General features: G+C 43.8%; 1 long non-coding RNA gene across 1 annotated transcript; it reads left to right on the top strand.

The window, feature by feature from the left end:
- The first annotated feature begins 11919 nt into the window (after nt 1-11919).
- On the top strand, nt 11920-13040 carry LOC149122685 (uncharacterized). The gene is made up of 2 exons (XR_016219787.1): nt 11920-12033; nt 12811-13040. It is a non-coding gene; the product is annotated as an uncharacterized LOC149122685 (long non-coding RNA).
- Nucleotides 13041-13311: the final 271 nt, after the last annotated feature.

The following is a 13311-nucleotide window of genomic DNA, read 5'->3' as shown; positions in this document are numbered from 1 at the left end:
TCTCTTCTTTCTCAATTTATAATGCCCTTTAAGAGAAATGTAGGAAATACCAATTAAAGAAAAGCACCATCAATTGGGGGTCATTAAAATTAGGAACTTCTGAGACCACCAGTGAGTCCACCAAGGTGTGGTCCTGGAAGACTTCAGAAGAGCACCGGGGGCTCACATTGGTGACAGCTGAAGTAACATTTTCCTGGGTAGAAGGGAAAAGACTGGAAAAACTTATTTTTAATTACATCTTTTTTTCCTAGTTTAAGTCGTTTTAAGTTTCAAATTGTAAAATCAGCAGTAGGTGGTATTTTATATCTAGAAACATTTCTACTTTCTATTAAAATAATTAGCCTTAATGATTTATGATGAGTCTTAGGCAAAAAATACTTGTACAGATGTTTCAGAAACCATTAATGTACAATAACGTTTTGAGGACCAATCTTTTTTAAATCAAAAAGGGACTTTGCCGATGTCAAAATTGCTTTTGCTTCCTTTGGGCATAAAGCTTTCTTTATTCCATGGCCTGGAGACTTTTCTTTTTTCTTTTTTTTTTTTTTTTTTTTTTTTTTTTGACTACATGATCTTGGCAATGGTGTGTTTTTTCCTTATCATGAAAAAAACACACCAGAATTTTTGAAGACTGGTGACTCAATCTGGTTGTCTGTAGAGGAGCCGAATCAGATCTCCAGGGAGAAAGCCAGGCCCTCTGTGCGTTCCCGGGAAGTGCACTTGTCGCTGTGGCTTAGCACCCAGGTCTGTCTCAACGTCGTCAGCCTGTCCAGGTCACGTACCTCGCTTAAAAGGATAGCTGTGTCTAAGTTCATCACAGGTTTTCATTTTAATAATGTGGGCATTGTTAAATTTTTGTGGAAGCTAACAGTAAAAAGCACCTGAGTAAAAAGGCTGTTTTTCTTTTCCATAAAAGGGCATATGACCAACTCTTAGTTATTTAGGATAAAAGGAAAAAAAAAAGCTGCTGTTAAACACATGAAGTCAAAGGTAACAAATATGATGCAGTTTAAATCTGAGGAGCTTGCAAAAGCGTCATTGAAACTGCTGGTCAATAAATAATAACAGGCATGTATATAAATTACTTGATATTACATAGCATAAACAAAAGGTCTTATATGCAGTCCAAAGTTACATGAACAGTGTTTAATCTCCACTACAAATTTTCTAACAAATAAAGAAAATTGATGTTCTCCATAATCTGACTTTTGATACACATTTCCTTTTATATTTGTCCAGATCGTGTGTGTAAAAGTCATTTCTATAAGAAGAGTGCTCCAAGTATTAAAGTGAACAATGGAACAGTGTGCCACTGTGGGCTAGCCCTGAGTGAGACAGGGCCCTGTAGTCATGCCCTAGGGCCAGCCCATGGAGCAGAGCTGGCAAAGGCATTCATAGCTACCAAGAGAGGGAGGGAAGGAATCCGGTAACCCTTGCCTCGAAATTAAGAAGAATTTACAGGGAGGTTTAAGTCTTAAGAAATTAACTTGCAAAGTGTCTGCTGCTTCAGCTTGGGTAAGGTAGTTTATATAATGAAATGGGCAGCTGCTTGCATGCTATGGTAATAAGCCTTCTTAACAGGGTAACGCTTCCCTTATAAGGGCTGTGGTGTGTTGGTTTTGTTTTTAAATCAATTGCCGGTGATTTGAAGTGGCCAGAGACTCACATTATACTATTCCCCTTTAGGTCAAGGCCCCTGGTTTCTTTTCAGATTAGCAAGGCTCACTTGCTTGTTCGCTTGCCTGCCTGCCTTCTTTCTCTTTCTCCCTCCCTCTCTCACCTTCCTCTCCAACTCATCTTTCTTTTTATATACAACTTTTAAGTCATACTTGGTTTTGTAGAGACAGCACAGTTCCCACAGGTTGGGAGTCAGGTGTGGAGCTGGTAACTAAGTAAGGCTTCCAGAAAGAATTGGTCACTTTTACTTTCAGCCAGGCCTTCTTGTTTGAATATCCTGTAAGTCAGGAAATTGATAAATGGGGCCCCCTTCCTCCAATAATTTTTAAAGTAGTAGTAGTAGTATAAGTAAGAGGGGCCCTACGTAGAATTTTGCATCATACTTATAGGCAATATCTTTTTCACTTATTATTTATCAAAGTATGAAGAAGTTGCATATTTTGCTTGTACCATTCCAGTTCTGTGCTAGAATATAGTTTGTTATATAATTGAAGAAAATATTTCTTCATAAGTAACTTTAAATATGGACATTGGTCTAATTGAATATAGAAAATCAAGAATTGTAACAGGAAAATGGTGTTTACTTTGTTCTTTAAAAATGTGGCACCTTGGGGCCGGGGATGAGGCATAGTGTGTTAAGCCTCCGCCTGCGGCGCTGGCATCCCATACGGGCGCTGGTTCATATCCTGGCTGCTCCTCTTCCAATCCAGCCCTCTGCTTATGGCCTTGGGAAGCAGTAGAAGATGCCTCAAGTGCTTGGAACCCTGCACCCACATGGGAGACCCAGAAGAAGCTCCTTGCTTTGGATCAGCCCAGCTCCAGCTGTTGCAGCCATTTGGGGAGTGAACCAGCAGATGGAAGACTTTTCTCTCTGTCTCTCACTCTCCCTGTCTGTAACTCTACCTCTCAAATAAATGAATAAATCTTAAAAAAAAAAAAAAAGAAAAGAAAATCTGTCACCCCTTAGCTTTTTATAAAAACTTCAGTATTTCTAAATTGCTCTAAGATTTTATAATACAATAAGTTTTTTATGATTTTGAAATAATCTGGATTTTTAAGTCAAAGATTTAATGAGATTTAAGTTTTATAATCTAACCCATTTAAACTTACCTGGTTATCTAAAAATTATTTGCATTTTTAAATTGCTACTTTTAAAAAGGTTTTAATTACCCATTTCATAAAATTTTATATTTGTCTGGAGTTCTAATTTTTTCCAGCATGTGCACATGAAATTTTATGTTATAATTTCAATATTAGTGGCTAATACAATAATACCAAATGCATTTTGGTGCTATATACTTGCAGCTAATGCCTCATGGAAGCCTAAAAGAACAGGTGAAAAGAATTTTCTAAGAGTGCCTGTTGTTAAAAAGACCAAATAAACATTTTGTATTAAGTAAATTAGCAGATAGTAAGAGATTTCAGGAAGAATTATCTTGGTCATTAAATTATAAATTCTTGTCATCTAAATGAAATCATCTGCATGATTACTTTGTACAAGAGGCATACTCTGGAAAGAGGTTTTAAGTAAATAGAACTTTGTAAATTGTTTTCCACTTGACCAGTTATCTGATGTGTTTTCATTTAAAAGGGGAATTCATGATATAATAAAGATTATAAAAAAAATTAGGAACTTCTGTATAACAAAAGACACAATTACTGTATGAAAAGACAAACTTGAGAAGGAGATACCTGCGATGGATGTACAGTGTGCCTTTGAAAAGCTCATGGAAAATCTTTTAATTCCATTTTCCGTAGACGTTTTGAAGTTCCCTCGTATCTAACGAAAGATATTCATGTCCAGAATAAAGAACTCCACAAATCCAAGAGATGGCGATAAAAAAAAAAAAAAAAAAAAAAAAAAAAAAACGTAAAAATGAGCAAAAGATTTGAACAAATACTTCATAAAAGGCCACTTGCAAATGCAAGTGATCATGAGAAAAAGTGTTCAATACGGTTAAAATCATCAGAGAAACACAGCCAGGCACCAGGGGATGGTGGTCCCCACACCCACAAGAAGAGCGAAAATTTTAAAGACGGACAACACCAGGTGCTGTGAAGCAGTGGGAATTCTCGTTCTGCACAGTCATTTTGGAAAACTATTTGGCAGTGCATACCAAGGCTAAACATACGTGTACGCCTTTGCCCCAACATCCCACTCTTAGGCACGTTCAAGTGGAAGCATTGAATATAAGACACAGGAATATTTATAGCAACTTTTATTTTTGAAATTCCCAAAATCTGAGCAGCTTGATTGCCCCCAGTGGGAAAGAGAACCCAGAAACCCTGGCGTAGCCACATGGTAGACTGCTGCTCGGCAGTCAGAGGCACAGGTGCCCAATACTCACGCCACGGACAACTCTCGGATATCGTGTGCAGTGAAAGCAGCCAGACACCGCTAAGAGCACACAGCAAGAGCTCATCCCCGTGCGGGCCAGCGACAGGCCGACCCAAGGCAGGGGAGTTCACTTGAGAAGATACTTTGGGAGTGGGTGGGATGCAAGGCTGTGGGAGTGTACTACATGTCGACCCTGGGACATGGCTCGGTGAGTGGGAAGTTTTGACAAAACACATTGAACTTGCGCGTTGGAAATGAGTGCATTTTCTCTCACAAAAGTGACAGTTCACTACAATTTGCTTACAAAGCAGAGATCACTGAGCCATGTGTTTAATAAGGATGCACTGTATAGAAGTCACACCTCGTTTCTAAAGGGTGAAAACAATTCTGAAGCTGGGTAGCCTGGCATTGTCTTTGGGCAGACAGAAACAAATCAGCCAGTCCACAGAGGGGACCTCTCTTTTCAGCCTATTCCCCATCTTGAGCAGAGTCCATGTCTGGGCTTACCCTGCCCCCATCAGCTGCTCACCAGGGTCCTGTCTGTCATCTCCCCTTGGCAGATCCTCAAGTTCTTTCCTGGAGGAGCAGAAACATGAGATCGAGCTGATGGCTTGCGCCAACTGCTTCCTCTAGGAAATGAGTAGGCAGGGCCAGCAGGGTCCTGCTGAGTGGAATGGAGAGCAGGGAGCTGGGCAGGCTCCAGATGAGGACGGAGCTGGGGCTGTGGGGGTGGGGGGAGGCTGCCTTGCAATGCTGCTCGCCCTCTCCAGAATTGACCACTCCAGCAGCGCCTGCAGGCCCTCTTCTTCAAGAAGAAGTTCCAGGAGCAGCTGACTGAGGCGAAGCCCAAAGTGCAAAGTAGGACTGAGGGATAGGAAGCGGCCTGGAGTGGAGTAGCATCTGGAAGAGCTAGGATAGAGGGAGTCCACTGGCAGGCGCAGAGGGAGACGCCTTTCTTATTCTCCACTCCAAAGGAAAACCACATCAAGGATGCAATTTAGAAGCATAACTATCGTAGGCATCTGTCCTTGTGTATAATAGCACAAGTGCCTGCCACTTGTCAATGCTTCCTATGATTCAGCATTCAAACTCTTCCAAGGTAGAGCTCATATTGACACCTGCCCCAGCGCAGGACAGGAGCCCGGGAAGGCTAATAACAGCTAGCACCTAGAACAGTGGCTGGAACTTCCTGAGCTCCCCAGGTCTTACCTCCTGCAGAGTACTAAGTGCATAGGAGGCCTCTGGGCACATGACTTGAAGTGTGAGCTGTTCAGAAAGTAGGACATTGAACTTGGTGAGCCCAGAGGCATCTGATTTTTGGAGTTAAGGAAAGCCCTCCAACACAGGCCATTTCCAAATGAGAAATTCGTATTCCAATGAGAACCATGTGCCCAGGATGTGCATGGTCTCATCTGGTGCTCAGAGCAATCCCATGAGTGAGTGTTGCCATGAACCTCTGGGTGCATGTCATGTTAGCAGTGGGTAACCAAGTCACAAAGCTGTTGTTCAAACCCCATGCCTTCACTCAGGGGCTGCTGGTGGGGATGGCCAGGCAGTTGTCAGGCCATGGGTCAGATGTGCACCTGGGAGGGCAGAAGTTGGAAGAGGCAGTGAGGTTCCTCTGTGGAGAGGATAACCATGCCCCTCTCCCTCCTTTCTAGAGGGCGGGGTCAGCAGAGTGGAGCAAGAGTGCCTATATTGCAGGTACCACTGGTGACCAAAGGTGCCTAGCTGAGTGCAGCTCCCCATTGCAGGACCAGCCTGCATCCCCCGAGCCATCCAGTCCCAAGCAGAGCCCGTCCTCCATTCTCTGTGCAGCCTGGAGCGTGCAGAGCTCAGGGAAGGCATTTCTTGTAATGCAGACTCTCTCCCTTGCCTCACACCACATGTATGTGCACGCACATGCACACCCTAAAGTGAGGAACCTGCAGGCTGGGATCGCATATAGCCATTGCAAGGGAGAAGGAAGCAGACGGCAGGGAGTCACCATCTGTAAGGTCTGGCCCTGTCTCCTTGCCCTGGTGCTGAGTAAATCCTTATCTTCATCATGACTTTCTTGCATCCCGCTGTAGACTGCTTTGGGGCCTGAGGCACAGATAAGGCATGCGCTCAACTGTGTGTGTGTGTGTGTGTCTTGAGTCAGTGGAGCAACTGTGGGCAACTGCCATTTGCAGCTATGGAGCCACAGTAGCTTAGCTGCTGGGGAGGTCTCATCCTGGACAGCTTCCTGCATGCAGAGGCTCACTGCTAGGCTTGCCCTAAGAGTCAGTGCACACTCAGGAACAAGTCTCCCTTTAATACCAAGCTAAGACAGCAACACGTGTGTGGAGCAGCAAACCTGCTGGGGATGGCTGCCCCCTATAGCCCTGGTCCGTGACAACTGCCCTGCTGTCATTGAACGGTCTAGGGTGCTGTTTGTTTCAGGAGCTAGGTAGGGAAGACGCTCCTGAGGTTGTGTATTACAGAATGGAATCAGTGTGCTTATCTGGGGCGGAGACAGGAAGATTGTGCAGGAGCTGGAATTCATGTTACTTCTTCCAGTCCTCCCGGTAAGTGATCCTGAAAGACCTAAGGTGCAGCTCATCCCAGCTGGCAGGTGAGCTACTGACACCTACCCTCCCTTCCCCCAGCAAGCAGGGGCTCTGGGTCAAGTCACCAAAAGTCAGTTCACCAAATTTGACAGATTTAACCAATTCTTCTATGAATATATTCATGAGCATATTCTTCTTGAAAATACATATATATATGTGTATATATATATATATGTTCATTGCTGAATATACCAAATTGAAGATTCTTCTTATGAATACGTACACTGAATATAGTGAAAAAGACTTTGGTTGCAAATGTAATATTCATATGAATATAGTCATGATTATGTTATCCTTGTGAATAGGTCTAAAATGTCAGGATTACATATGGAAGTTTTCCCATTTATACCGATTTCCTTTGGATGCTTGTCATTTTCTGTTTTGCCAACATTTTAGCATTTTCAGGATTCCTTTGTAAATTTTTAAAATAGCAAAAGCCATTCGAACCAATATGAATTGTTTGGGATTTTATAAGTAATTTTTTGTTACAACACACAGACACATGTATATACACACAACTTAATTGAAATATGACATGCATAGAGAAAAGTACAGAAATTCTTACTAGATGTATCATTATAAAGTGATGCCACTTGTGTAACAACACTTCAAACCCAATCGACAGCTGATACTTGATCACCTGCAAGTAGTCTGTGTGCCTTACAAATGATCTGTGATGGGCCGGAGCCGTGGCTCAATAGGCTAATCCTCTGCCTGTGGCACACCAGGTTCTAGTCCCAATTGGGGCACCGGATTCTGTCCCGGTTGCTCCTCTTCCAGGCCAGCTCTCTGCTGTGGCCAGGGAGTGCAGTGGAGGATGGCCCAGGTGCTTGGGCCCTGCACCCCATGGGAGACCAGGAGAAGCACCTGGCTCCTGGCTTCGGATCAGCGCGATGCGCCGGCCGCAGCACGCCAGCCGCAGCGGCCATTGGAGGGTGAAACAACGGCAAAGGAAGACCTTTCTCTCTGTCACTCTCTTACTGTCCACTCTGCATGTCAAAAATTTAAAAAAAAATGATCTGTGAAGGTTGGAGCCCTCTCTCCCTCTTCTCCCCCATCTCAGTCTCTGACCTTTAGGTCTTCAGGCGCATGTACATCACCCTAGAAAATCCCCTCTTCCTCTCAACTCCTCCATGACAGCTGATGGCATCTTTGTCTCTCTAGCTTCTCATGCCAGAAAAGTCATCCTTGCCATTGCCTTTCCTTATTCTTTATAACAATCTATTACTCAAATCTCTCTGCTCCACAACCAAAATACTTAAAGCATCCATATCCATCCAGCCATCTCTGCTTTCACCCCTAAGACCAAGTCTGTTGGTCATAGCTGCCTAATGGTCTTCTCATCTCCACACCATGCTCCATAGCAACCATGGTTTTTTCTCTACAGTAAAATTGGGTAAGGTCATTCCTGCGTAAAACCTTTAAATGTTCTCCACTGCATAAAGAACAAAGATCTCAAATTTCAACATGACTTCTATGGTACCTATCCACCTCTCCAGGTTCCCTCACCCCAGGCCCACCATGCTCCTCCCTGCTTCCTGGTCGTCCCACTGCTGGGCCCTCCACTGCTCCACTCTTCTCTTGGATGATTCCAATTTATCCTTCAGGAGTTTCAAAGTCAGTGTGACCTCAACAAGGGCCTTGCCTTATCTGTCCTCTCGCCTCTCTCAATCTACACAAGGATCTCTGCTCTCTCACAGTATTCTCTACTTTTCCTCTCACACCTGGTGAATTACATGACATTTATTTGTGGACTTATTTGTTTATGCTTGTCTTCCAATGCAAGCCCATAGGCTCTTTAAAAAAAAAAAAAAGGAAAAAGAAAAATCTGTGTTTTATCACTGGAACATAACACACAGGAGGTACCTGAAAAAATGTTTCTTGAATCAGTAAAGAGAAGAACATTTTTTAAGTTTGCAGACAATCAAGTATTTTCCCATTTTGTATGAGGAAAGCTTCCACATGGCAGTGCTTTTAGGGCACAGCGTTAAGTGCTCTTCTATTACCTTGTGATAGGTGGTCTTCTCAGGTCACTTCTTCCATTCTTCTGGCTCCAGTCATCATCTCTATGTGGATGATGCAGGCTAGGTAGACTATCCCAGTTATCTGTGTCCGTAATGCTTCTATCAGACTATCTCACAAGCGCTTGGACCTTGATGTGTCCAAAAGCGAAAGTATTTCCACCAGATCTGCCTCCCTCTTCTAGTGTTCTGCAAATGGCTCTTGTACCACTCAGGTGCCGGACACCCAAGTCTTACTTGACTTCTTCTGCCTGGTTTATTTTCTCAGTTTATTCACCTGGCCCTGTTGCTTCTACACTTTTAATATCTACGAAGCTTTCTATTCATCCCTACAGTCATCTCTAATGCAGCTATCACCATGTCTTTCCACTGCAATAGCCTCTCAAGTGATTGCACAGCACCCTCCAAGGCAATTCTCTCCTTTATCCATTCCCTATTTTCCAACCAGCAAATCAAGGATATTTGAAAATTTATTACTTTTCTGCTTAAAACTCTTCAATGGCATCTTCTAAGCTCAGAAGTAAAGTATAAAGTCCTTAACATAGTCTACAGAGCTCATTCTTGCAACTATGTTTAGGCATTAGCACATTCTGAACTTCTTTCAATTTCTCTAATGTTCTGTGCTTCTTCCTGGCTCACAGCAGCCATGGATGCTGCTACCTCTGTCTGGAACGCTCACTTGCCTTCCACATTCAGCTCACTGCTATTCCTCCTTCAGCTCACAGCTTAAAAGTCACTGGCATTGGCCAGCGTGTGACTCACTTGGCTAATCCTCTGCCTGCAGCGCCAGCATCCTGGGTTCTAGTCCCGGTTGCTCCTCTTCCAGTCCAGCTCTCTGCTGTGGCCCAGGAGGGCAGTGGAAGATGGCCCAAGTGCTTGGGTCCCTGCACCCACTTGGGAGACCGGGAGGAAGCACCCAGCTCCTGGCTTTGGATCGGCACAGTGCCGGCCATAGCGGCCATTTTGGGAGCGAACCTGCGGAAGGAAGACCTTTCTCTCTGTCTATCTTTCACTGTCTATAACTCTGTGTGTGTGTGTGTGTCCCTCTATCTCTCACTATCTAACTCTGCATGTCAAAAAAAATAAATAAATAAATCATGGGCATTGAGATTTTTCCCTCCCAGGCCAAGTTGGGCCTTCCTGTTATGTGCTGTAGGGATCCTTTAGGTCCTTATGATGCTTATCAGACTGACAGCACTTAATTAGAGCCTCTCTTACTAGCAACCCTGTGAGGGTAGGAAGCACAGCTGTTTCGTTGGTTGGAGTCTACATCTGGCACAGGGTTTAGTTGATATTAGGCACTGAATGAATATGTAAGCATGCATGCTTGTTGAATAAATAAATGGGTGACTTTGCCAGCACGAACATTTTCCTCCATATGTTCAATTAGCTAGTTTTGTTTTATATGCTTTTAGTTATCTGCTTACATCCATTTGTTTGTCTTTTGGAAGCATAGTTTCTTTCTTAATTTGAGCTCTTTACATAGTACCAATATCAACTCTTTGAAATAATACATATTTCCCTCAATATGCTTTTTTTGTCCTCATCTCTCAAGATACATCTTTATTGCTTCTAAATGGCCATGCATTGCTGGGAGAAGAGAGTTGAGAAATGGGGCTTTTTAGTGCATATACAAAATGTTTCTTGCATCCTGGCTCCACTCTCTGCCCCATCTAGTAGTCAAGTCTTACAAGGAGAAGTAATTAAATTAGGTTCACCGTTATTGCCTTAGAATAATAAAAACTTAAATGTACAAGTGATAAGCAGCGATGGCTTCACTTTACATGTACAAAACTGATCTTTTATGATCACTTTCATGGCAATCTATCAATTCTAAACTTACCTCCCTACTTTTGTGTGGCAAATCCCCAGGACCGGTTTCCACCTAGGGAAATGCAGAACAATTTTTTAGAAAAGATTTGTTTATTTATTTGAAAGGTGGAGTGGCAGAGAAGGAAGGGAGAAAGACGGGAGGGGGAAAAGGGAAAGGAAGGGGGGAAGAGAGAGAGTGAGAGAGCAAGAGAGTGAGAGGTCCTTCATCTACTGGTTCATTCCCTAACTGGCTGCAGCATCCAGTCCAGGCTGAAGCCAGAAGCCAGGAACACCATTGGGATCTCCCACATGGGTGGCAGGGGCCTAAGTACTTAGGCCATCTTCTGCTAGCATCAGCTTGGAGCTGTATGGGAAGTGGAGCAGCTGGGACTCAAACTGCACTCTAGTATGGGATGCAGTTTAACCACTGGCACATTGTTGGCCAAAAAAACCTATCAACAGTAATCCATAACAAAACAGCCAGAGATTTAATTCCACTAAAAATAACTGTACTCCCAAAAGCTTTTGATTATCTGTCTCCACTATTTCTCCACTATTTCTGTCTCCACTATATTGGGAATTATTTCTCCAATGGCATGAAGGGTGCTGGGGGAAAAGTGGGTCATGTAATTCATGAGCTGAAGTTTTTCACTTACCTACCAAGTTTTAAAAAGGATTTCTTGATCTCTAATTCCAACTGTGGCTAGAAAATTGTATTTATATATCCTAGTCTATTTCATGTCAAAGGTATTAGTTTTTAGAGAAACTAAAAGCCTTGTATCTTAATTCAATGTACTATCCCAGAGGATAAAGATTATTTTCCAAATTTCTTGATTTGGGTGGTTAAACCTCTTAGTATCCACTTCTTGTTAGGTCACAGAAACTTATTTTTAGTAATTTAAAATAATCTACAGTGTGAGCATTTAGCTTACTGTGGGGAGCAACTGGGAGCAACTCGGACTAGACTAAGTTACTGGAATTAAGACTTATTCTATGCATCTGCTCTCCCACAATATGGCGCTGGGAGAGGAGGAAACAGCTTCTACACAGCTGCCTCCAGTTCAACCAATAAACTGTAGGACCTGCTCCTGATTGGAGGAGAGCAGCGTACTCGGCGTGTGGGTAACAGAGATGGGATTGGCGGAAGAGGACTATAAAGGAGGAGAGAGACAACATGCACCAGGAACATCTAAGGGGAACACCTGTGCAGCCCCCGAGAGAGCCGGCCGGCGGTGTGCCGCTCCCCCGCGGAAGTGGGGAAAGTGGCTAGGGGGAACCGCCCTTCCACGGAGGTGGAAGGGTCGGTAGCCAACCCGGGAAGAACCAGCAGCAAACCCGGGGAGGGCCGAGCAGACAAAAGAACAGCGCAGGGTCCTGTGTCGTTCCTCCGTGAAGAGGGGGAGCGACAATTTACAGTGAAGATGTCCCATATCAGAATACCTGAGTTTGATTCCTGGTTCCAGCTACTGACTTCAGTTTCCTACTAACGCAGACCTGTGGAGACTGCAGTAATGGCTCAAGTAACTGGGCTTCTACTACTACTAGGAAGGAGGCCTGTATCGAATCCTGAGTTCCCAGCTTCAGCCCTAGTCAGGTAAATTGTGGGCATTTGAGGAATGAACTAGCAGATGGATGCTCTCTCTCTCTCTATTTAACTGTCTCTTATAGGAAGAGAGGAAGGGAATAAGGGAGGGAAGGAAGCAAAAGGTAATTCGGGGAACAAGACAAAATAAGGAAGGAAATAAGATTATTCAGAGCAAAGGATTATGACTCCATATAATGAAAAATGCATCTCAATTTTATATTGGACTTATCTAATGCTAAGAGCCCAGGTATTTAATTATAAGCATTTAAATGTATAGCAATTTCTCTCTGTCTCTCTCACTGTCCACTCTGCCTGTCAAATAAATAAATAAATAAATGTGTAGCAGAGTGGCAGCTATCACTAAGGTTAGGAGGACATATACATTCTCCTGCAATTAACAATGATGCTGATGTGAATGCCAATGTGAAAACAACTCAAGAAAATCACAGCTGTGCTCACTCGCTGCCAATCATCATGCTAAGGGGTTTACACGTGTCCACTGTGCTCCTTAAACCCTACAACAAGATTGTAACTTGGGCTTCATTACTCTCAGGTTTTGCTGCTGGGGAAACTTGCTCACAAGAGACCTCAGTCCATTATCCAAACTCAAAGACTTTGTAAGGAACAGGACCAGCTTATCATCTAACTTGGAGGATGATACAGATGCACGTCAGAAGTAAACAGAAGGAGCCGGCACCATGGTGCAGTAGGGTAACCTTCTGCATGCGGCGCTGGCATCCCATGTGGGCACTGGTTCTAGTCCCGGCTGCTCTTCTTCCCATCCAGCTCTCTGCTGTGGCCTGGGAAAGCAGTAGAAGATGGCCCAAGTGCTTGGGCCCCTACACCTGCGTGGGAGACCTGGCGGAAGCTCCTGGCTTCAGATCAGCGCAGCTCCAGCCGTTGCAGCCAACTGGGGATTGAATCAACGGAAGGAAGACCTTTCTCTGTCTCTTCCTCTCAGTCTGTAACTCTTAACTCTCAAATAAATAAATAAAAAATCTTTAAAAAAAAAAAAACCGTAAACAGAAGAGCAGAAGGCACGCTTAGCTGAGTTACATTAGTTTAAAAACTAATCATTTGCCAAAAGGTCCCAAGATGCTCCTGCTCCCTGCCCTCTACTTTCCCAAATCCTCCATTCTGCAGATGACTTGAACAAAATGATGTTCAGCAGTGCTGGGTGAGGCAAGCTGCACATATGTGCCTGCATGCCTGCAGAGCTGCAAGCCATACCTGCAATGCACAGAGGCCTTCTAATTTTGCTCTTCCTATTCCAGGCAACTGGGCAAG

Source organism: Oryctolagus cuniculus, chromosome 13, assembly GCF_051225735.1.
Source record: "Oryctolagus cuniculus isolate XC-2025 breed Fujian yellow rabbit chromosome 13, ASM5122573v1, whole genome shotgun sequence".
Lineage (NCBI taxonomy): Eukaryota > Metazoa > Chordata > Mammalia > Lagomorpha > Leporidae > Oryctolagus > Oryctolagus cuniculus.
Note: the sequence above shows the minus strand (reverse complement) of the source record. Positions and strands in the feature narration are given on the sequence as shown.